Source organism: Scyliorhinus canicula, chromosome 14, assembly GCF_902713615.1.
Source record: "Scyliorhinus canicula chromosome 14, sScyCan1.1, whole genome shotgun sequence".
Taxonomy (NCBI): domain Eukaryota; kingdom Metazoa; phylum Chordata; class Chondrichthyes; order Carcharhiniformes; family Scyliorhinidae; genus Scyliorhinus; species Scyliorhinus canicula.
In genome coordinates, this window is record NC_052159.1 from 68,186,163 (window position 1) to 68,209,963 (window position 23,801).

Sequence of the window (23,801 nt, forward strand, 5' to 3'; positions counted from 1 at the left end):
GTGGTGGTAACACTCCCCCCGCCCCCGCTCCCCCCAGTCAGAAGGTTGTAAGGTCAAGATGCACTACAAAGACGTGAGTACAAACTCTGTGCTCACATTCCAATGCAGCACTAAGGAGTTTGGAGGTGCCGCTCTCTTGATGTCACATTAAACCAAGATTAAAAGGGGCAACCAAGTGTTCAGTCAAAGAGTTGTGATCTAAGCAGGTTCTTGCAGATCAAGGTGGTGAACACTGTGGCTTGACAGTGGAATTGCCACGACTCTAACAAAAGGGAAATACTTGCATTTATACAGCACCTTTCTATCTTCAAGATGCCCTGAAACATTTTGCAATGAAGTGACGCAGCAGCTAATTTGCAGTCAGGTTCCACAAACAGCAATGAGATAATAATCCATTTGTGATGCTGGTGGGTAACTAGAGGCACATTACCAAAAAATAGAGACACATTAATGGGATAAAGGGAAGTACATAAAAGGCCAATGTCAGTGGAATATAATTTGGGTGTGCAATCTTCGTAGTGGAGGTCAGAGTAGGTTTGTATGGTCACAGAAATATAACTGCTCCTAACCCCAAAGTATGTAATTAAAGGTTTCACATTATATAGTCTACTATTAGAAACGGAAGGGTTACATTACTAGTTTCGGCAAACGGTTCACACCCAAAATGTTAACTCATTTGTTTGCTTCACAGATGCTGCATGATCATTTTAACTGTCTTCAACATTTTTGGTTCATATTTCCAGCACCTGCTCTTCTGCTTTTTTGTTTATATTGGTTAAGTGTTTACTATATGCAACGTTATCTCCAACCTTTCATTCAAGGACATCTTTAGAACAGCTTCAGGTTCAATATACTGAATATAAAAGAGGTCGATAATTTAGTGCTGTCGGTGACATTCCGTCGTAATTCAATTCAATTCTAAATAGCAATTGTCTGCTCTGCCTGGCTTCCTTTGAAGGATGCCATTCCAGTTCACTGAAAGACCGTGAAATAGTCGGAGAGAATAAAACACTCAAATGTCAATCAGCGCCCATTCGTCATTTTGAAATGCTCGATTGTGCAGACAGCCTGGAGGCATTTACCATACGCCTGTGAGAAAGCTGGTATTTTTTACGGTACATGCACTTACGCTACTTCTCTGGCGTCTGTTTTGTGAACGAAGGGTGTGAGCTAGCTATTATTTGGAGCTGATAACAGGAAGTTGAATGCAGACAAGTCCCCACCCACTAACAGCATGGTTGCTGCTGAGGCAAGTGTAAAGCGAACAAAGAAATGACAAGCAAAACAGTAAACTGTGCTGGTAGCGTTCCAAGAGACATACTTTCCCTGCTTGTATGGCTTACGCTTGCTGGAAAATTTCAAGCCCGATTTGATCTCTGAAACGTTAGGAAGGTGGTGTTTGCTACTTGCAGGTAAGTTCAATAATATCTGCGTTGTACCTGACTGAAAAATCCGTGTTGTGCTCTGTTTGTAACTGCATATTGAGCAATTGAGCTCTATTAGTTCTTTCTCAAGGATAGAAATTGGTTCGGTCTTTAATTAAGGATATTTTTGAATGGTGGCAGATGCAGGACAGGAGATTAATAAATATAGGATATCTGCTTCAAAGATATTTTAAGCCCAAAACAACATAATACACTAAACAGAGCATTGATTTTTTTTTTACCAGCAAGTCGTATGTGTTCGTGGCTTCTGAGGTTGCTTTTGTACGGTTACACAATGTAGATGTAGACTTTATTGTTTAAATAACTGTACAGTCCTTTACATTTAATCAGTGTTTCAGTTTCACTCTGTGGAACACTACCAAACACACTCCCCTTTATGGCTGATATTCTGCTTTCTGTTAAGAGCGAGGTTCAGAAGGCAAGTTATTTCTGCAGTCTGTCAGCTACATTTCTGGGACATGGAATTAGCCAGCCCTCCCGGTCAGACGTAGTCCAGGGATAGTATTGCATTGAAAATAAAATACTTGAAACATGCTTCATCCTTTAGTTGAAGAACAAGGCACCACATTTTGGTCAGAGTCATTTAAGACCGCGTAGAATTGTATTCAATGTCGGAGTTTTTTTCCTTCCTGAATGCTGTATAATATGGTCCTACAGGTACAGGTAGCCCTCCAGTACTTCAATAATTTTCCAGTACAAAACCAAAGAGGGATAAGATAATAGTAGGATTTTGAACATAGCTTGAGTTTGGATGTTTTCTTTATAATTATGAAAGTTCACTGGACATTTTAATACCTTCACACCATAAACAGAGTTAAGGAAAACACAAATATCCTCTTTTTAAATCGGGCTCTGGTTTGATTTACATCTTAGAAATTCATGTTCAACAAACAGATGATCCAATTTCAAAAGCAGTTAGGAGAGGTAACTCTATACCTTGCCCAAGTAGCCATTGTTCCTTTTCGAGATTGGGCAGTGTGTGTTGATGGGCTGTTTGAGAGAGGGAGCATCACAGTGAAGCAAAATCCTGCCCTTGGCTGTGATCCTACTCTTATCTCTGAGTCAGACCGATTTCAAGTTAAGGGTGTGACCCCATACAGATTTGAGCAGTGGGAGTTTGTATTATTGGAACAACCACCTTTTGGATGGCTCCCCCTGCTCTGCTGTCTTCAGTAATACTGACCATTCCATTATTCCCAATATCTCGACTTCACAGCAATAGATTGCATTGAAATAGCACCTTTAACAAAGTAAAACATTCCAAGGTGATCAGAAGGACTTTTCAAATGAAAGTTTATACTGAGCCACATAAGACAATTTGAGGAAAGCTGACAACAAAACTTGGTCAAAGAGGCAGGTTTTGATGAGTGTTTCAAGGGAAGATAGAGAGGTAGCAAAGTGAAGAGGTTTAGCGAAGGAATTTCAGAGGTTGGCCTCTTGGCAGCAGGAGGCATGGCTGCCAAGTGATACATAAGAATATAGAAATTAGGAGCAGGAGTAGGCCACTCGGCCCCTCGAGCCTGCTCTGCCATTCAATAAAATTATGGTTTATCTGATTTTAACCTCAACCCAACATTCTTGCCTATCTCCGATAACCTTTCACCCCCTTGTTAATCACAAATCAATCTACCTCTACCGTAAAAGTATTTAAAGACCCTGCTTCCAATGCTTTTTGAGGCAGTGAGTTCCAAAGGCTCATCACCCGCTGAGAGAAAACAAAATCCTCCAGTTCTGTCTTAAATGCACGACACCTTATTTTTAAATAGTGAGGCCAAGTTCTAGATTCTCCCACAAGGGGAAACATCCTTTCCACATCCACCCTGTCAAAGCCTCTCAGGATATTCAATGTTTCAATCAAGTCACCTCTTACTCTTCTGAACCCCAGTGGATACAAGCCTAATCTGGATAACTCCTCCTCAAAAGACAACCAGCATATTCTGGTTTTAAAATTCCTGTGTTCAATTACCGCATTGGCTTATAGATAAGTAATTCCTCATTTTAAATTTTTCATCCTTGTTTTCAAATATCTCCATGGCCTCATCCCTCCCTCACTCTGTAGTCTTTATCAATTCTCAAACCATCTCCGATCTTGGTGCTCCTCCAATTCTGACTCCTTGCTTCAATGTTAATCTCCCCATCATTAGATGGAAAAATAATGTCTGTGACTCCTCAATTCAGAAAGGAAAAGAGACAGCAAGCAAGAAACTACAGGCCTGTTTGCTTATCATCTGCCTTGGGGAAATTGTGGGATGTTATTATTAATGATGTTATATAGCAGGGCAGTTAGAAAAATTTCAGGCAGAGTTACCATGTTTTGTGAAAGGAAAATTATGTTTGATCAGTTTATTGGAGTTCTTTGAATAAGTATCATGTGCTTTGGGTCAATGGGAACTGGTGGATGAACTGTACTTACATTTCCAGAAAGCATTTGATAAGGTGCCACATCATAGGTTATTGCAGAAAATGAAGGCTCATGGTGTAGAGAGTAACACATAGGTATGGATCGAAGATTGGCTGGCTAACAGGAAACCGAGAGTAGATATAAATGCGTCACTTTCTGGTTGGCAGGATGTGAAGCCTGGTGTGTCACAAGGATCAATGCTGTGGCCTCAATTTTTTACAATTTATACAAATGATGTGGGGACGAAAGGTATCGGGCGGGATTCTCCCGTATCCGGCGGAGCGGGTGGTCCCGCGGGACGGAGTGGTGTGAACCACTCCGGCATGGGCCGCCCCAAAGAATCCTCAGCACCTTAAGGTGGCCCTGGAGTGGCTTGCGCCCCGCCGGCCGGCAGGATAGGGTCCTGGCGCCACGGCAACCGGCGGCGAAGGGCCACCGCCGGTCGGCGCAAGTCGGCACATGCGCGGGAGCGCCAGCACGTGCTGGCATCATCCCCACACTTGGGCGGGAGGGTTCGTCTCCGCATCAGCCATTGCGGAGGACCACAACAGCCGATGCAGAGTAATAGAGTGCCCCCACGGCACAGGCCCTCCCGCAGATAGGTGGGCCCCAACCGCGGGCCAGGCCACTGTTGGGGCACCTCCCGGGGCTAGATGCCGCCGCGACCCCCCAGGAACCCAGGAGCCCGCCCGTGCCGCCAGGTCCTGCCAGTAAGGGACCTACTCTGATTTATGCAGGAGTACCAGCTACAGGCGGGTGGGACTTCAGCCCATCACGGGCCGGAGAATTTGGGCGGCCCCGGCGCCCATTGTGTCGCGCCGGACCCCACCATTCTCCGAGGGGGGCGGTGCGACTCACGGCGAGCCGGTTTTTGGGGGGGGGGGGGGTCAGTTCCAGGGTCCCAGATTCGATTCCGGCTTGGGTCACTCTCTGTGCAGAGTCTGCACATCCTCCCCGTGTGTGCGTGGGTTTCCTCCGGGTACTCCGGTTTCCTCTCACAGGCCAAAGATGTGCAGGTTAAGTAGTTTGGCTATGCCCCTTGAAATTCAACTTTCTGCATACTAACCTTTTTGTGATTCATGCACTGGGACACCCAGATTCTCCTGCACCTCAAAGCTCTGCAATCTCACCTTTTAGATAGGCTTTTTTATTTCTCCTGCCAAAATGGACAATTTCCCATTTTCCCATTTATAGAATCAGAATCTCTACATTGCTGAAAGAGGCCATTCGGCCCATCAAGTCTGCACCAAACCTCTGAAAGATCACCCCACCCAGGCCCACTATAATATTAAAAATTCATTTATAGGATATGGGCTTCACAGGCTAGGCCAGCTTTTATTGCCCAAACCCTAATTGCCCTTTAGAAGGTGGTGGTGAACTGCCTTTTTGAACCGCTGCAGTCCCTGCCATTTAGTTAGACCCACAGTTCTGTTCGGGAGGCAGTTCCAGGATATTGACCCAGGGACAGTGAAGAAACGGAGATATGTTTCCAAGTCAGGGTAGTGTGTGACTAGAGTGAGCTTCCGGGTAGGCTGTTCATGTGCTGCTGCTGCCCTTGTCCTTCTATGATAGTGGGCGTGGGTTATTAACATCTCTGCCATTTCCTTATTCTCCATTATAATTTCTCCTGCCTCAGATTTTGAGATATCTTATTGAGGAGCCTTGGTGAGTTGCGGCAGTGCATCTTGTAGGTGGTACACACACACGGCTGCCACTGTTTGACAGTGTTGGAGGAAGTGCAAGCTTATGGAAGGGTGTCAATCGAGCGGACTGCTTTGTCTTGGATGGTGTCAAGCTTGAGTGTTGTAGAACTGCATTTACCCAGGCAAGTGGAAAGTATTCTATCACACTCCTGACTTGTGCCTTGTAGATGGTACACAGGCTTTGGTGAGTCAGGAGGTGAGTTACTTGCTGCAGAATTCCTAACCTCTGACCTGCTCTTGTAGTTGCAGTATTTATATGACCTGCTCTTGTAGTTGCAGTATTTATATGGCTAGTGTGTGGTCAACTTGTAAGCCCCCAGGATGTTGATAGTGGTGAATTCAGTGATGGAATTGCCATTGAATGTCAAGGAGCGATGGTTAGATCCTCTCTTGTTGGAGATGGTCACTGCCTGGCATTTAAGTACAGTGCAAATGTTACCTGATGGTTCTTCATTATTTCTGGTGTGGTTCTTTTACATCGTCTACTGTGAAACAGACACTTATTAACATAGAATTTACAGAATTAACAGTGCAGAAGGGGGCCATTCGGCCCATCGAGTCTGCACCGGCTCTTGGAAAGAGCACCCTACCCAAGGTCAACACTTCTTCCCTATCCCAATAACCCAGTAACCCCACCCAACACTAAGGGCAATTTTGGACACTAAGGGCAATTTAGAATGGCCAATCCACCTAATCTGCACATCTTTGGACTGTGGGAGGAAACTGGAGCACCCGGAGGAAACCCACGCACACACGGGGAGGATGTGCAGACTCTGCACAGAGAGTGACCCAAGCCGGAATCGAATCTGGGACCCTGGAGCTGTGAAGCCATTGTGCTATCCACAATGCTACCGTGCTGCCTAAACATCTCTGCCATTTCCTTATTCCTTATTTCCTTATTCTCCATTATAATTTCTCCTGTCTCAGATTTTAACATACCTTATTCACTGATGTTAAAGCTTTTGTCACACTCTGCTTATCTTTCTTCAAATTGCCGCATTGTGCATGGTTTTGACTTTTCTCTTTAACGTTATAACTTTACCTTCACTTGAACCACCCCTACAAATGTTTTTTTGTTTAAAGTCTTATCTCCAGCCCTAGTCATTTTTTCAGACAAGTCCTGCACTCGCTGGACATTGGAAATTATCAAGAGAAAATGCTGAAAATGTATATCAGGCCAGGCAGCATGTGTGCAGAGAAAAACCTCTAAAATCTCCTTACCATCTGCTAAGCATTTGCTGTTTTCATAGCTGTATAGGCAAATCAAGATTGATTACAAAAATAACAGGCTGATGCCGAAATCAGGAAAGGCGATTGGGTGGAGATTTGTTTTAAAATTGAAACATCTGTGATAGTTGAACCAAAAGTCTCTTCCTACCAAACATTATAGCAATGCCCAGTGTCCCTTTCTTTTGTTTGCACTAACTTATAAAAACAAAACATGAGACAGACATGAATTCATTTTCCTCTACCATAATGAAATGTATATTCTCTGTGCCTTGCAGAGCCAACTGAGAACTGTAATTTACCCTGTCTGTACTCATTTAAGTGTGAAGTGATTCACATGCCCTTCTCCCACCCCGCCTTTCACTCACAAAAGACTTCTCCTCTTCCATAGGGTATTTTTCCATTAAAAGGATTTCAATCTCTTTCACACCACAACAGGATATCTCCCCTTCTCTTTTTGTCATGGTTTCTTTCTTCATCTTTTCTCCCCAATTCGAACCTCATCTTACTTCCAATGAGGCCTTGAAAAGAGATGAAATGGGACAACTTCTGCAGAAACAAAGCCAACTTTTACTTTAGTCTTGGCAATTTCACTCCAATGTTGTGTTCATAGGAAGCCCAAAAAGCAGACAATATTTTGGGAAATTCAAATTGGCACTTTCTCTAGATTTAATTTATCTTTTCTGTAATAAAGCGATGTTGTCCAAGCAACTTGTGTGACACTCAAATGTTCCTGCTTATAGTAGATGCACATTCCAAGTGGCTGAAGGTCCACAAGATGTCCTCACACACATCGAGAGTGACAAGTGAGAAGCTCCAGCTCTCTTTTAGCACACATGGCATTTTGGAGGTGCTGATCACGGATAACAGCATCCCCTTTACCAGCAAACCAAGTTCAGGGCTTTCATGACAATCAGTCATTCCTCACGCATCATGTGAGCAAACATCTTGCATCATTTATCCTCCACCATGTACGAATGCTGTCTCCCTTCCTTTGCAGGGCAATCAGAACAACAAAACAGACCATCCTCGCGCTCGCTAGAAACCAGATCCGAGTGACTCAGACAAGGAGTTCTCTGACAAAACGATAGAAGAGACTCAACATGAGTCATGCTGGAGGTAATGGAAGAGGCATCATGCCTGTCACCTGCACCCTCCTCCAGTGCAGATACTCACATCTCGGTCGCATTCAATCGTAGACGGGTTTCTGGGTCACTCCAGGGATCTGGCACTCTGAGGAATGCCAGAACTGAGGACTTTGCTGAGCCCCTGGCCAATGATGTGTTCTCATCAATAGAGCTGAGAAGAGTGGACACTTGTTCAAAGACAGTTGTTTGCTGCTGGCCAAGTAGGGGAGCATAGATACTAAAAGTGAATCACCACCCCCACACCCTTGCTGGCCTTTACATAGAACATAGAACACAGGCCATTCAGCCCTCGATGGGTGCAGCAATCAGCCTGGCACTGGACCCTTGACCCCCCAAGATCTCCGGCTAAAACTGTGGGGCTAACAGGATAACCAACCAGTCCTAACTCCGCCCCAATCCCACCCCCAGGATCCACCATGCCGGCCCAGCAGAGGGTTACTCCTTGGGCTCCGCTTGGGGCTCTGGGCCGGAGGGTAGCAGCGGCTCGGGTCCCTGCTCCGCTACAGATGCAGGGTCAATTGGAGAGTCTGGAAAAAGCTTTGGACCAGAAATGGAGGTGCCCAGTACTAAAGGTTGGAATGGAATGGGGGGCCCTCCTCGCCACCACCACCCAATGACCCAGCAATTATTGATGCTGCCGCAGTCCACTGAAGAATAAATGGGCCCCTCAAGATCATGAGATGGGGTTTCTGGGGGTGCGGACCATGGGCCAGTGCCCTGCTCGACCCCCAAGGGGCTCTCACTTGGGGCACTGTGGCACTTCATTGTATGTTGCTCCCCCCTCCAAAAGGGGAGTGATGACCCATTGAAGTGGATGTCACTTCTCTCACCAGGAGGGGGGAGGGCATATTTGACTGTCCTGGTAGAAGAGGATCCCCCCTCCATGGAGTGGTGCCTCTTCTGGGGGAGGTCAGGGGTCGGGCAGATCTCTAGAGGAAGGGATCTCTCTCCCTCACTCCCCTGGGCCTGAGTTTCTGTCTGCTGGGGTTTGTGCTTTGATATTTTATTTATCCCCAGCCTGGGGTCGCGCACCCTGTCGTCACCGGACCTGAGATCCCACACATGAGGGATGCCAGGTCCAGTGTCATGCCATAAGGCACCATCTAGCCTAAAACCGTGTGGAATCACAACACTGCGTTCAGTATTTCCATCCCCCCCCCCCCCCCCCCCCCCCCCCCCCCCCGAGCCGGTATGTTATGATGGTCGGGGATAAGGTGACGGCTCGGAAACAGGGGCCACCTCTGGTTTTTCTCCACACTGGTTGCTCCTACCCCACCTCACCACAGCCTTGGTTTCTTTCACTGACAGCGTCACTCCCCCTTGCAGGAGTGATGGTGGGGAGAGGTGTGGCGATGCCAGCTGGCGGCGCAGCAGGCGGCCCCTTTGTGCGTGACTTTGAAATCTCTCTCCGTGCATTCCTCCCAGCCCAGACGGACAAATACTGGTGGTGGAAGGAGTACATGTGCGAGAGGGAGTCCTCCCCTAAGGCCAAGCGGGATTGGTGTCCCCCTGAACCAAGCCTCCCGCATTACATGGAGCTGGATCAGGAGTAGCTCAGCAGAGATGTAAAGTTGGACTTTTAAGAGGATGATCCTCTGGGCAGAGGCCTCGAGAGGGTCGACTGCCAGGAAGGTCCCGCCCACCGTGAGCCCCTTTTCCAAGGCGAGTTGGATCACCAGCTCAGCCTTCAGAAAAAATAAGCTGTACATTTGTGAGTCTGCCACAATGGCTGAAGGGCCAATGGCCCTGGCTAGTGCCTTGACACAAGCCTCGGTGGTCATATTGAGGTGGGTGTAGTACATGACCACAAGCTTTTGTGTCATTAGCTTGAAAGGTGATGGAGCCGTGGGAGCAGCGGGGGCCTGCAAAGCCACCACTCCTATATAGGTGGGAGAATGTGTTGGGAAAAGAAAAAGAAAACCCTGTTTCCTGGGTGTTGTAGTGAGAAATAAGAAAGGCAGGGGAAGAGAGGAAGGAGAAAGGGCGATGGAGGAGAGGAAAGTGCTGCAAGTTGGAGGGGCATCAGATGGATAAAGGGGTTGCGTTGACTTGCTTGTCTCCTACAGCCGGTTTAGCTCGGTTGGCTGGCCAGCTGGTTTGTGATGCAGAGTCAGGTCAACAGCGTGGGTTCAATCCCCGCATTTCATGAAGACCCGCCTTCTCAACCTTGCATCTCGCCTGAGCTGTGGTAATCCTCAGATTAAATCACCACCAGTCAGCTGTCCCCCTCAAAGGGCAAAGCAGCCTATGGTCCTCTGGGACTATGGTGATTTTACTTTACTTTATTTTAATGGAGAATGAGGACAGGACAGAATTTTCAGCCCAGGAGTGGCCCAAATAAATGCCTTATCTCACCCTCCTGTCTCAGCATAATTGATAATTGTCCGACACCAGCTTACCTCCTACAATGCAAAGCAACATGCACAAACCTCTCGGTATCAAAAAAATATAAAGACCTCCTGAAATGATGTTGGTTCTGACACTCGCTGTGGGCCCAGAAGCCTCAGGCTCCACGGGCGAAATTCACCGGAGTCCATCGTGACGCCCTTGACCGGCGGGCAAAAACGGCGCTGGTGACTCAGGCGTCGGGGCCCGCTTATCAGCCCGAAATCTCCCGTCCCGAAAGGGCCAGCAGCGGAGTGACGCTGTACGCGTCAGTTTCACCCTCTGCGGAAGTGGCGCGTCGGTTGACATCGGGCGACATCATCAACGCCGCCCGGTGAAACATGATATAAATAGCGCCCACCCCCCACCAACTTTGATTTTCGCCGACGTGACCCATGGGTCACATCGGCGGGACTTCGGCCCATCCGGGCCGGAGAATAATTAGGCCTCAATAAACAATGGCATCCCGCCGGCGCCAGCCGTTCTCCGAGGCGGGCGGCGGGATTTGAAGAATGCCGTTTTATGGCGGGTGGGAGAATTTTGAACATAGCGGGATTATCGGCGCCGCCAGGCGATTCTCCGACCCTGCGTGGGGTTGGAGAATTTCGCCCCAGGTTCCAGGCCCCTCTGAAAGATAGGCTGCTCCAGCAGCAAACAACTGCAGTACTGGTACCTTGCTGTAGCTGCAGCAATCAGTTAGGTGTAATTATACTGTTATTTGTTCAGATACAAACAGTGCAAACATTGTCTTCATCCTCTCTCTCAAGAGTTGCCAATTCACTTTGGCAATGTGCAAAAGCCATGTAATTATAAATCATACTTCTCTTTTGTTTACTCACAGGGTAGAATACTGATATAGCAGCGAATGTCTGATGGGGCAGGAAATGAGCAAGGTCTCCACTCTGAGGTGGGATGGCAGACCACATACAATCATGCAGCAGCTAGCCAGTTAGCTGTGCAGAGTTAAGGGACCCAGCTGATTGTGTTGTGAGCGTGGGCAGGAAGTTGCTGAACCCACCATTACCTCAATGGGTCAAAAGTCCAACCACAATATTTTAAATGGCACCCAGCCAGGCATTCATTCCATGCCAGCATCGTCATTCTGGCTGTACGAAAGGAGGAATTTAAACCGGAGCAGTTGCCATCCCCCCTCCACCTGTTGATCCTGACTACCTGTTGTCAGGTTCTGGGTGAAATGCACCAAATCATCAGCCCTTTTGAACATGGCATTGTTGAACTCCTTTATGCATCTGTGTGCGGCTGACTGGGAGGTGCCTCACATTTACCCTGTGGAGTCCTGGATCGGCCTTGTGGCATAGAAATGTAAGGCTGCAGTGACTTTTAAAGCTATTGGCAGAGAATTACCTCTCTTTCCACAGGGCCGTAGGTGCTCACATAGGTCAATAATTGACTGCCGTTACATTCTCAACCGTCATTACCATTGTCTCTTTGACATTTGCAGGTAGCTACTCCACGTGCGGTGTATTTAATTATCCGCATTCGCTTGACATTGCACTAGCCCCTGGCTGCCAGCATCCTGAACTGCCTGGCCCTCTGCTGCTATCCCTTGTTGTCCTTCTGGCCATTGGTGAACCTGGCCCTGGGCCATCCTCTACCGGTTCCTCTTCTCCTTCACCACAGCATGAAAATGCACTGGCTGCACAAGACCCATCTTGTCGACCGGAAGTGAACTGCAGATAGAAAGCCAGCAATGATCTGGTTAGCACGGTCTAATTGGCCCTCCTTCCCGACTTGAGGACCTGAGGACCAGTGGAGAGTCCACTGTTGGCAGCCAAGGGCCAGTGCAATGCCAAGCAAAGACGGATAATTAAATATACTTCATCTGGCTAGCACATTCCATTACTGTCACGTTTTTGGCATCAGTTTGTTGGTTGGCTTAATGTAAAATGGTCGCAAATCAGTGCTGAGGAAATGTATGAATGAACAATAATTAAAGTGGCTCCAACTTATGAAAATATTTAATTCTGAGTGACCAGTTAGGACATATCAATAAAATAATTGAGAAAGTGAATCAATCAAATTGCTCAAAATATGGTTTTTTAAAAAAAAAATCAACTATTTCTTTCCCAGGAACTGATGTTTTGATTGACCAAAATGAGTTTTGAACAAAATTAAAGGCCTGGATTTTTATTGAGTCAGGTTGATGCAGGAGCCTTTGGAAAATGGCAAACGTGGGAATAACTGGTTCTGTGGGCTCTGGCGCTACTCAATCTTTAATCCTCTCATTTATTGCACTTACATGGCCTATACTTTCATAATCCTGGAGTGAGAACTCCACATTATGTCCCTGGAATATTTCTGGAAAATTGTTGGTGACAAAATGCGAGGAATTCTAAGAAAATCGTCGACAAAAGGCAGCAGTCAGAAGCAGCTAGGGTGGAGCCGACTCCTCAACGTAGCGACTTAATCCCCGAACGGGCTCATGACCCGGCACTAGGAAGGTATTACAGCTGATGATTGCTAATATTATTAGTCATTGACGACAAACCCAGCTTTCTGGCGCAGAACATCAGTGCTCATGCTATTGAACTGCAGAACACTAGTAGTAGGCTTGCTGAAACGGAGGGGGGAGTCCTCACTGTTGAAAATGTAACTTTCTCAATTGACGTCTGATTGCAATCCTTGGAAAATCAGCTACATGGTATGTCAGAATTGCTGGGTGATCTGGAAAACCGAGGCCGGAGGAAAAATGTTGTCCTTCTGTCAGTTTTCCAGAAAGGAGTATGGGGTAAGCTCCCTATCAAATTCTTTGAGAGCTGGCTGATTTTGATTTGATTTATTATTGTCACATGTATTAGTATGCAGTGCAAGTATTGTTTCTTGCATATTATACAAACAAAGCATACCGTACATGGGGAAGGAAGGAGAGACTAGAGAACTTAATACGAGGCATTCAAAAGTCTGATGGCAGTAGGGAAGAAGCTGTTCTTGAGTCAGTCGGTACATGACCTCAAACTTTGGTATCTTTTTCCTGACGGAAGAAGGTGGTAGAAAGTATGTCCAGGGTGCATGGGGTCCTTAAATATGCTGGCTGCCTTTCCGAGGCAGCGGGAATTGTAGACAGAGTCAATGGATAGGAGGCTGGTTTGTGTGGTGGATTGGGCTACAGTCACAAACTTTTGTAGTTTCCTGCGGTCTTGGGCAGAGCAGGATCCATACCAAGGTGTGATACAACCAGAAAGAATGCTTTCTATGATGCATCTGTAAAAGTTGGTGAGAGTCGTAGCTGACATGCCATATTTCCTTAGTCTTCTGAGAAAATAGAGTCATTGGCGGGCTTTCTTAACTATAGTGTCAGCATGGGGGGACCAGGACAGGTTATTGGTGATCTGGACACCTAAAAACATGGAGCTCTCGACCCTTTCTACTTCGTTCCCATTGATGTAGACAGGGGCATGTTCTCCACTAAGCTTCCTGAAGTCAATGACAATCTCCTTCATTTTATTCGCATTGAGGGAGAGATTATTGTCGTCGCACCAGGTCACCAGATTCTCTATCTCACTACAGTTTGCCTACCGCTGCAACAGGTCCACAGCAGACGCCATGGTCAGGGTCGCCTGACTTGAACGCCTCAGACCTAGACTTCAGCAAGCAGTAGATATCCCTGTTCATCCAGGGTTTCCGGTTGGGAAACAGGTGGATTTGCTTCTTTGGCGCAGTCTTCTACACACTTGTCAGTTACTGTAGTGGCGTACTCGTTCAGGCTGGTCGCAGAGTTTTAAAATACTGACCAGTCCACTGACTCTAAGCAGTCCCGTAGGAGATCATCCGATTCCTCAGACCAACAATGCACAACTTTCTTTGACGGATTCTCCCTTATTTAACTTCACACCCGAAAAGAACAGCTTACAATTATCCCTTCAGGCAACTATACAATTTCCCATTACAGAACAACAACAGAAACATAAAGCTCTTAATCCAGTTTAAAATGACCAGTAATAGAGTAATATTTACTTTATTAGACAGATTTTGCTCCAATTGGAATCCTTCAGATTCTGACTGAATGTTTTCAAAAGCTGCTTCAACTAGGTTGTTTTAGTCTCTTCCTTGTCTTCAGACAAGACTGTTTTGCTTTCAAATATTATTACTCCGTTTTTAACTCTCCTGCTTGGAAAGAATTGTGGACTCAGAGTCAGGCAGATCAGAACTCAGCCCCTCTCACTCTCAAAGCTTCTCCAAACTCACTGCCCCTCTGCCTTTTGGGGCTCCGCCCAGTGATGACCTCCTCTCCCAAGCTAAAAAAGCATCTGATCTCTGTAGGTTGCAAAAGCACATTAACTCCCCAGTCAAACCACAGTCCGTTAGCCTAGACTGAAAAAAAACTTACTTTGTCAATTTCACCTTCTCTTTCCTAGAAGCAAAACAAAATCCTTTTTAAAATATATCTTACTCTCAGGCTGATAACTCTTAAATTGCTCAATATTAGAATCCAATATTCTTAAAGTCTTCCAGTCATCACAAAGGGCACATCGTATCCTGTTTTTGAGGCCTGGAAAACAATCAGCGTGCTCGGTCTATAATTGGGTGCTTTCATAACTTCAGAGATCGCCAAAGAGTATTGGAAGCAGCGTGAAGTAATGGGCCCTTTTCTGTGAGGGAGCAAAGGTCTCTTTCTTCCAAGATTTCTCAGAGGCAATGCAACAGAAGCGCAGAGGATCGATGAAGTTAGTAAATGAATCAAGGCTATCAGAGTGCATTATAACCTGCTTTATCCTGCTACACTGAGAATTATATCTGACAATTCTGCAAAGACTTTCTACAATCCTTGGCCCTTAGTGAACTCCATGAAAGACAATAGTCTGGAGTAACAACCTGCAGTTCACTGGAAAGTCTGTACTCTATCCCTTATCATTGTAATTCCTTCCTGATCCTATGTTGTTATTTCTCATGTCGATGGGGATGTGTTATTGATTGAGCACTACAATTAATATTCTATCCTTAAGAATATCAGGGACGGCAGCATGGTGGCGCAGTGGGTTAGCCCTGCTGCCTCACGGTGCCGAGGTCCCGGGATTGATCCCGGCTCTGGGTCACTGTCCGTGTGGAGTTTGCACATTCTCCCGTGTTTGCGTGGGTTTCATCCCCACAACCCAAAGATGTGCAGGCTGGGTGGATTGGCCACGCTAAATTGCCCCTTAATTGGAAAAAATTAATTGGGTACACTAAATTTATAAAAAATATAAATGGAAAAAAAAAATACCAGGGACTTCCATTTGAGTTGAATCGAAACCATGCTCCTTCTCGTTAAGAAAAGCGTTGTGTCGGTTGTATGGAACTAGGGCTGTGTGATAGATATCCATCTTATCTTATTATCTATACGTTTAGAATGGCAATATATACTTTACGGCCTCTTTGGTTTAGTCATGATAAATATGAGCAGTGCTACTGCCAGGAGGCAGCGAGTGTCTTAAGTCTTAATGGGAGAAGTTAGAATGCAGAAAGGGCAAAAGGGCATTCGACACTCCTCCTTATTATGGTATATACGATGGAAAGTTTGGAGGGATATCCCTTTGTGTCCTCACATGTGGTGAGGAACACCCCCTTAGAACTAACGACTTTGCATATTGGGGTTAAAAGAATCGTTAACTGGTTCCTACAAGGGCACAGGTGAGTCTCGTATCATAGAAAAAGTGTCAATGGTGCCTCGATATAATTCGAGACGAGGGAGGTATGTTTTGGTGCATGTCTGAATGGGGCGTGTAAATCTTTGGTTCTGCTACTATACTCCCTATACACAACTGTGTGGCAAAATCTGGCTCCAACTCCATCTACAAGTTTGCTGATGACACAACCATAGTGGGTCGGATCTCAAACAGCGATGAGTCAGAATACAGGAGGGAGATAGAGATGGAGTGGTGTAACAGCAACAATCTCTCCCTGAATGTCAGCAAAACTAAAGAGCTGGTCATTGACTTCAGGAAGCAAAGCATCAGACCACCCCCCCCCCCCCCCCCCCCCCCCCCCCCCACCCCCGTCTGCATCAATGGGGCCGAGGTGGAGATAGTTAAGAACTTCAAATTCCTAGGTGTGCCCATCACCAAAGAATGTGTCCTGGTCTACCCATGTCGACGCTACAATCAAGAATTTAGAGCACCCAATTATTTTTTCCCAATTAAGGGGCAATGTAATGTGGCCAATCCACTTAACCTACACATCTTTAGGTTGTGGGGGTGAAACCCACACAGCATGGTAGCACAGTTGCTTCACAGCTCCAGGGTCCCAGGTTCGATTCCTGGCTTGGGTCACTGTCTGTGCAGAGTCTGCAGGTTCTCCCCGTGTTTGCGTGGGTTTCCTCTGGGTGCTCCGGTTTCCTCCCACTGTCCAAAGATGTGCAGGTTAGGTGGATTGGCCATGATAAATTGTCCTTCGTGTGGTACAAAGGTTAGGTAGGGTAACGGGGATAAAGGGGATAGGGTGGAGGCGTGGGCTTAAGTAGAATGAAGGAGACTCCATTTAAAATATTACACTGTTTGTATATCATGCCAAGCTTAAGACACCGGTTTTATTCTGCCATATCCTCGTTGTGCGTAACTGCAAGATAGTCATGGGAGACCACATATATTGTTTTTAGGCCTGTGTTAAAATTAAATCCTACTGGTTTGGTGAACTTAAAGAGCTTGAGAAGATATTCAATATGGCCGCAGACTTTTATCTTTGTTCTTTAATTCCTGGGCTGCCAGATAGAAAGATTATTGATGCTAATGAAAAAATACTGTATAATATCCTAAATTTTTTGCAGCACGGAAGAACATCCTCTGTTCCTGGATTAGTGATAAATCTCCTTCAGTTCTGAATTAGCATAAAATTATCACGGAATGTATCCCAATGGAAATCCTAATCTGTATATTTCAATCCAAATTGGATGCATTCCAAAATGTATGGGCTCCCTATCTCAAATATATAGATTCCATAATATTTGACTTACTCTGACAAAATTTTATATAAGTTATATAGCACTGTCTTTAACATGCTATACATGAGGGTGTGTATCATTTTACCTGGTTTCACTTGATCCACACTGGGAGTAACTAATGTCCTGGTGAGTCATATGACTAGAGGGGCTTTACGAAAAGTCGAAGGGGGTGGGGAGTAGGAGTTTTCAGGTGAGCAGCAAGTTAAAAAGAAAGGAAAAGACGATAGTGCAGGCGAGTAATTTGGGTATTGATAAGCGAAGTGTGATAGGGACGGACAGAGCATAGAGTGCACCAGCAAGTAGGGTCAGAGTAGAGAAAAATGGTACAAAGACAGATTTAAAGGCTCTTTGTCTGGATGCATGATGCATTCATAATAAGATGGATGAACAGACTGCGCAAATAGAAATAAATGGGTACATGACATTAATTACCGAGGCATGCTTTCATGGTAACCAAGGCCGGGAATTGAACATTCAAGGGCATTTGACATTTGGGAAGGACAGGAAGAAGGGGAAAAAATTGGGTAGCTATGTTAATAAAGGATGAGATCAGTACAGTAATGAGAAATGACACTGACTCAGAAGATTAAGGTATAGAAACAGTTTGGGAGAATATAGGAAATAGCTGGTATTGGCCCCTAATTGTAGCTACACTGTAGGAGAAGGCATATATCAAGATATAATGGGGCTTGTAAAAAAGGTACTGCAATATTTGTTGGAGTTTTAATCTTCCTGTAACAATTGGATGAATCAAATTGGCAAAGGTATCCTTGAGAACAAGTGAGTTCAGGATTGTTTCCTAGTCTTAATACCTTGTGGAACCAAGCAAGGGATAGGCTATTTTAGACTCGTAATATTCAGTGAAACAGGATTATTTAATTATCTTCTCGTGAAGAATCATGTAGGATAGTGTAATATAGTGGAATTTCATGTTACCGGATGTGTAAATAAAGGTAAAGGGACTACACACAACTTCGAGGGAATGTTGGTGGGCGATGGCTGACGTTAAGCAGGAATACCAGCATGGACCTCTCGGGTTGAATGGCGTGTTTCTCTGCTGAGGCTTGTCAATTTCACTGTCTACAAATTTGGAAAAATACATATTAACTATGAAAGTTTTAGCATATTCACAAGCAAATTTTGATAGTTTATGGAAACTTTTTGTGGTGCAGTTTTGGTACTGTGACCTCCCCCACGAAGTAACTCTTCTTTATCCAATGGGATGGATTTTATCCCAGAGTGGGGTCCAGGCAACTCGCCAGTGAGGCATGGGGAAGTCTGCTCCATTCTGAAAACAGAGTCCCATTTGTATAAGGCCACTCTGGTGTATGTTGCTTCTGGCCAAGCTGCCACAATGTCAGGTGACCTGGACAGCCCCTGGGGTAAAAGAAGACAGATTCCAGAAAGTTGCCTAATTTCTACCTAGCTCTGTCCAAAACTTTGCAATAGGGAGACCTCAGTTGGTATTTTGACTGGGAATACCGTCTAACTCAAGGTTGCCCTACTCATCGAAGCATAACGTAATTTGATTTTGAACTCCATGACGTTCTGAGGCATCAAAGCCCATTCAAACTTTCTGCCTGATGCTGAGGGAAGAGGAGGGTTCAAATTCTTTATATTCCATTTGCACACCGAGCCATAGAGCACTGTAGATCAAAAGGAAATGTTTACCTGTTTTAGAGGCTTTGTCTAGTTTTTGCATTTCTTGCTGCTGTGCATAAATATCAGGTTTAAACATGTAATCTTCTCTACTAGTTATTGAAAGCTTTTATAATAGTGTAAAAATGTATATCAATAATTCCTTCTCCAAGCAGGTAAATTGGCTGCAAGGTTTTAAAGCTGATTTGTTAGATCATTGATCGTAAATATTCATATGGATTGCATTGAAAATGTAAACTCCAGGATGTCTATAAATATTAACTTTATCGACCATGCCATATCTCAATGTATTCAATGTGATTATTACCAGAATTGGAAGACTGGCACAGTTAAGCAAATACTCACTCTCAAAATAGAACAAAAGGCGGAATCACATGATGCAGGAATAGCAAAGTTTAATCCTTCATAGAACATAGAACAGTACAGCACAGAACAGGCCCTTCGGCCCTCGATGTTGTGCCGAGCAATGATCACCCTACTCAAACCCACGTATCCACCCTATACCCGCAACCCAACAACCCCTCCCTTAACCTTACTTTTTAGGACACTACGGGCAATTTATCATGGCCAATCCACCTAACCCGCACATCTTTGGACTGTGGGAGGAAACCGGAGGAAACCCACGCACACACGGGGAGGACGTGCAGACTCCGCACAGACAGTGACCCAGCCGGGAACCGAACCTGGGACCCTGGAGCTGTGAAGCATTTATGCTAACCACCATGCTACCGTGCTCCATTTATCCTTTTTACGTAGCACGTACTTACTAATCTGGGAGTATGTCACTGAAAGACCTTTGGCTGTGCTTTGGAGACAAAATGCCGAGGATTCCTAAGAAAGTTCTCGATAAAAGGGAGCAGTCAGATGCATTGGGGGGGGGGTGTCTTTGACCCAGTGCTGTCAAAGCACTGCAGATGTGTGGCATGGTGGTGCAGTGGTCAGCACTGCTGCCTCATGGCGCTGAGGACCCGGGTTGATCCCGACCTCAGGTCCATGTGGAGTTTGCCCATTCTCCCCGTGTCTGTGTGGGTCTCACCCCCACAACCCAAAGATGTACACGGTAGGTGGATTGGCCACGCTAAATTGCCCCTGAATTGGAAAAAAAATAATTGGGTACATTAAATTAAAAGAAAAGGCACTGCAGATGATGGTTGTGAACATTATTAGAATTATACTTGCTGACGCAGAATATTAGTGCTCATGAAACCGAGCTACAGAATACTAATAAAAGGTTCGATGAAACGGAAGATAGAATCCTAAATGTTGAAAATGTTATTTCCTCAGCTGAGGTCCACATTCAATTCTCAAAAAAAGATGCTATTCCAGAAATCCTGGTGGATTTGGAGAACTGAAGTTGAAGTAAAAATGCCCAGATTGGCGGTTTGGCAGAAGGGGTGGAGGGTAAGATCCCTACTACGTTTGTGAGAGCTTGTTGGCACATTTCCTTAAGCTGGATGAGAACACTGAGCGTATGAAGTTGGAAAGGGCAACTTGTATTCTGTCAGGCCCAGGGACAACCAATGTCTCCGGCCTGTAATTATTCATTTTCATAACTTCATGGATCAGCAGAAGGTTCTGAAGGCGGTGAGGCATGGGGGGGCCTGGCTCCAGAAAGAGGTGACGGTCTCATTCTTCCATGATCTCTCAGCGGTGATGCAACAGAAGTAGGGAGGCTTCACCGAAGTCAGAAAATGCTGTTAGGTGAGTTGGACATTCTGAATTCTCCCTCTGTGTACCTGAACAGGCGCCGGAGTGTGGCGACTAGGGGCTTTTCACAATAACTTCTTCGCAATGTAAGCCTACTTGTGACAATGGTAAAGATTATTATTAAAATAGTTCAGGGCTGCTTGAGTGAATCATGTCATGCTTTATCCTGCAACAATGAGGGTGATATACAGAAACTCCATAAAGACATTCGATAATCTGGCTATTGTCTTAGCTTTACTGAAGTCCATAGAAGGCAATAATTTGCAGTAACAGTCTGCAACTCGTTGAAATATTTGGACTCACTCCATGTCATAATGCTCCTTATCTGATCCTATGTGGCTATTTATTATGTTAGCAGGGAGATGTTAATAATTGAGCACTATACTGAATGTTTTATCCTTAAGATTCTGAAGAACCTCCATTTATCTCTATGGATAACACCCTTCAGCGTGCTCTGTGAAAGTGGTATGGTAGTATGATAGATAACCATCTTTTCTTCTTCTCTGTATGTTTATGATGGTAATATTAGTTTTTAGTATCCTTACTTTAGTCATGATAGGTATAGTGATACCATTGCTGGGAGATGGGCAAGAGGTTTCGGTCTCCATGGGTGCGGTCAAAATGCAGGAGGGGCATTTTTCTCCCGTTATCTTTCTGGCTTATCTTTTCTCCTCTTTTCTGAGGTGCATATCTCTTGATTGTAATGATGGTATGGCCATAGGGTTAGCCTTACGGGTCCTTGCATGTATTGAGGAATCTCCCCTTATAACTATTGTCGTTGCGATTTATTTTGTATATTTTAATGTTGGGGTAACAGATTTGTTGACTTGGACCGTGCATTGGTACAGACACGTCACTTATCAAAAAAAAATATTTATATGGAGTCAGTGGTGCCTCTGGTACAACGGGACACGGGGAAGTATATTTTGGCACACACCAGATCATGGTGCAAAAGTCCTTTCCTATATTTCCTCTGGTTGATTGAGCAATGGTGGCTCAGGACATACACTGGAGACTTCCACATAGGGGCTTATTGATGAAAGGCAAAGGCAGATAGATAACAGTCACAGTAAACAATATAATAGGTCTTTACTCTTCAACTCCCTGGTGCACACTGCCCTGGGTCCTGTTCCCAGGGCCCCACGCAAACTTCCCATCCGCTGGGTTTGGGCGCTTACGTGCGAATGACCCCGAGGCAGTCACTTGGTCATTGGAGCTCTCCCCCTTTAACAGGGCCCCGCTACCACAAAAACTATGCTCATGGAATGTCAGGGGAGTACAATATCCTATTAAAAGAAAAACAATCCTGTCTTTCCTTAAATGGGAGAAAGTGGGCATAGCTTTGTTGCAGGAGACTCATTTAGGTGACAAGGAGCACCTAAAGTTTGTTGTGTTATGTACTCTGGGATAACACAGACTGGAACTCGAGGCAGCTTTGTCCAAAAGATGCTCCAGACTTTGAAGTAAGTTCAATGTGATTTATTGAACCATTAGCACAGTTCTCTTGAGTTCAACTCTTCGGCTAATCTTGCTAGAGTAACTCAGTCTAACTAACCAGTCTTCTCTAAGCCACATGGTGGGTGTGATGCTTCTGATCTGTCCCTGTCCTACTCTCTGTGTCGCTGTGGAAAGAGACCGAGCATGTGTGCCCTGTCCTTGTATATGGGTTGTGTAATGCCCTCTTGTGGTAGTGTCACCTCTGGGTGTCTTGACTGCCCATTGGTCGTGTCCTATTCTATGTGTTCATTAGCTGTATGTCTGCATGTCATGATGTCTCTGGTGCTCCCTCTAGTGTTTACTTAGTCGTAGTGTATTTACATTAATCCCTTGTGTATTTACAGTGATGTATATCACCACAAAGTTGATGTGGGACTAGCGGGGGCAGGTTTTCTTTGCCTCATTTTAACCAATAGTAGGGGTGTAACAACCTGTCTGGCCACTTTAGAAATACAACTAATCTTTTGTAATATTTTGAAACTACAGAGATTCGAGTTACATAATGGAAGGGAAATTGGGCAGGGATTGCAGTTGTGTTCAATCTTACTTACCTGATTTATTTGTGTGTGTGTGCGCGCCAGTCAAGCAATTTTAAACTCCCCCTTTGTGGTCCTGTAAAAGAATGCATTGCTATAAACCTATTGCCCATATGGGATCTTTAGGTTCAGTGTGTTCCTAGTTCTTGCCAACACCAGTTTTGAACATATGGTTTGGGCAATTTTAAAGTGTTCAACAGCTTGAATTTTGGAAGGAATCCAAGCTCAATTTGGCATAATAAGCAAGGGTTGCAAATAAAGTATGAATATTGTCAATTAGAATTAGGCTATTTATCTAAAAATAGCATTTTTTCCATTATCCTATAATGTATGGGAGACAGATTTTAATAATTTATGCTGCATTAAGTATTCCAGAAGGTTATGAATTTTCATGATAAACTGATGAAGCTGCCATTCTAAATGGGAAAACTAAACCGTCCAAACACATCATGTAAGCCTAAAACCCTGAGTCCCAAGACCCACATCGACCCACACCTTACTTCCAAAGTAACTCTGAATTTTGGAGTTTGCTGCTTGTCCGATGAGCTTGTGGGATTTGACTTACCATGGGGGCTCTCAGACAAAGCAATGCAACTGCATGTATGCAAGTGCTCTGCACACTTCAACACAGTGACATTACCTTCAGTTTTCTTTGGCCAGCAACTGCAAATAAACTTGCACAATTGGTTAGAGAGCTGATATGCAGGATTGCAAGTCAGGACATGAGGAAGAGAAGCAAAATCACAGAATTGTTACGGTGCCGAAGAAGGCCATTCGGCTCATCATGTCTGCACCAGCTTTCCAAGTGAGCATTATGGCTGAGTGCCATGATCCTGCCTTTCCCGCTTCCCAGTTACAAAAATGTGCCTGTATTATACTCTGGTGTCTTTCAGAACCAATGCATCAACTAAAACAGGGAATCTATAGAAAGAGCATGGGCGGGAATCTCTGTTTCTGAGACACAAGCACCTTCTCACCAATATTCCGATCTGCGAGAGGTGACAGGAAACAGGACGAGCCGTATGATGCAGCCTTGTATGACAGCTTACCCACTGAGTGACCCGTTACCACTCACGATCTCCATAATCGCACCCACACCACCCCACCCACCACAGAAAGCACAGCTTAAGCTACAATGGTAAAAGCACAGCTTAAGCTA

The 23,801-nt window shown here is 45.2% G+C and overlaps 1 protein-coding gene across 2 annotated transcripts in view; it reads left to right on the top strand.

Annotated features, from left to right (window-relative positions):
* Positions 1–956: 956 nt before the first annotated feature.
* The window catches only part of st6gal2a (ST6 beta-galactosamide alpha-2,6-sialyltranferase 2a), a 157,550-nt gene continuing 134,705 nt past the window's right edge, over positions 957–23,801 (top strand). Inside the window, exon 1 of one of the 2 annotated variants that reach the window (XM_038818878.1) lies at positions 957–1,412. The gene's annotated coding sequence lies outside the window, so the exon portion shown is untranslated. The remainder of the gene's footprint in view (positions 1,413–23,801) is intronic. The other variant, XM_038818876.1, reaches the window with a different exon arrangement.